This window comes from Aplysia californica, unplaced genomic scaffold, assembly GCF_000002075.1.
Source record: "Aplysia californica isolate F4 #8 unplaced genomic scaffold, AplCal3.0 scaffold02254, whole genome shotgun sequence".
NCBI lineage: Eukaryota > Metazoa > Mollusca > Gastropoda > Aplysiida > Aplysiidae > Aplysia > Aplysia californica.
This window is the reverse complement of record NW_004799524.1, coordinates 2756-4902: the sequence shown is the minus strand read 5'-3', so window position 1 is coordinate 4902 and position 2147 is coordinate 2756.

Sequence of the window (2147 nt, the reverse complement as noted above, 5' to 3'; positions counted from 1 at the left end):
TCTCTCTCTCTCTCTCTCCGTCTCTCTTCTTTTTCTGATGTCTACGAGCATCTTTTCTACAATAATAGAAAGAAAAGACCAAAAAAAAACCCTTCCCAAAAAGTGGGAGGAAAAAGAAGCAGGCGTGAACTAAACAAACGAAAGGTTGATGTTTCTTCGATCTATGCTCCCTCTCTCGTCTACTGTCTATCGGAGCAGGGAGGGAGGGAGGGTCGGGGTGCCAGCCAGTCAGACACAAAGACAGACACAAAGACAGACACACAGACAGACACACACAGACAGACAGACGCAAAGACAGACACACAGACAGACGCAAAGACAGAGGCACACAGACAGACACACAGACAGAAACACAGACAGACACACAGACAGATACACACACAGACAGACACACACAGACAGGCGCAAAGACAAACACACACACAGACAGACACACAGACAGACGCAAAGACAGACACGCAGACAGGCGGCACAGACACACAGACAGTAGATAGACACACACGGACAGGCGCAAAGACAGACAGACACACACACATACAGACAGACACACAGACACACAGACACACACACAGACACACACAGACAGACAGACACACACACAGACAGACAGACACACACACAGACAGACAGACAGGGAAGACAATAATGTGGGGTGCACACCTGTCCCATTTTGAAGCACGTGTGTATGATCGTAACAGCGACGGCTTGCTTGTTATGTAAAGCGATTTCTTTTTGTTGGCTTTTGTTTGTTGTTGTTTGTATCACTTTAATGTCTTCCCGTCTGATCATAAATCTACAACTGAAAAACAAAACTGCTCTAGATATTGTATGTGACTGAAGTAAATCATACACCTGCACCAGAAAAACAGCAAAAACAAAAAATCAACAACAACAAAACTCCCACGAAAAAAACAAAACTACTCTAGATACTGTGTGTGTGACTGTAATCCAATAATAAAACATTACTGGAAAACCCCCCCAGAATTACTCGAGATATTGCATCGACGAAGAAATAATCCATAAACCTGCTATAAAAAATAATCCGTAAAACTACAATAAAAAATCATCCATAAACCTACCATAAAAAATAATCCACAAACCTACAATACAAAGTAATCCATAACCTACAATAACAATAATCTATACACCTGCAATAAAAAAATAATCTAAAAACCTACAATAAAAAAATAATCTATAAACTTGTAATAAAAAAAATGCAGAAGATATTTGATATGTGCATGCCACTGAAAACTACGAATAGATCAATAAATAAATACTTACTCATCATGTAACATGGGCACATTTTATCACCGTGACATGAGACTAAAAAATAAAAAGCACTGGAAAATAAATTATAAATGAAGATATTTCTTTTTACCTGCAACAATACGAACGCTGTTATGTTCGTCTCAAGTGGGTGGTTGGCGGGTGCTCTGGTGTGGTTTGCTCCTTCTTTCCTATCAAACATCTATTGGCCTTATTTCCCCTTCTTCTTTTTTATGTTTGTTACTCTCTTGCAACACCTCTTATCTTTTGGCGCTCATATGACCTTATGCAGCTGCGAGCGCCGCAAAACCTCTACCACTTAGTAAAACTGATCTCTCCTTTTTTTGTTTGTTACCCTCTAGTAACTCCTCTAATCTTCTGGCGCTCATATGACCTTGTGCGGTAAAACCTCTACTAAAACTGAAACTAAGTTCGTCTAAAAAAGACGTAGACGTTGTCATTGTAGTAGTTATACGTCCCCATCGACGTAGTTTAGATAATTTAGGAGGCGGGCTTCTCTGAATACAACGTCCCCGCAGACAGATCAGGTGGATATTTATGTTCTAGCGACTGAAAATACAATGTTAATGTCTCCCCTTTGAGGTTCAACAAACTCAGTCTAATGTTGTTGTTGTTGTTGTTGTTGTTGTTGTTGTTGTTGTTGTTGTTGTTGTTGTTGATGATGATGATGATGATGATGATGATGATGATGATGATGATGATGATGATGATGATGATGATGATGATGTTCCGCCATTTGATCTGTTCGTATCCAATATTGCATTCTACACATCAGATACGATGCCTCAGGTCCGATCGGTCGAATGAAGGTACACTTATATTAAGGAAAGAGACGACGGGTGGTGCGGGGATGGGAAGGG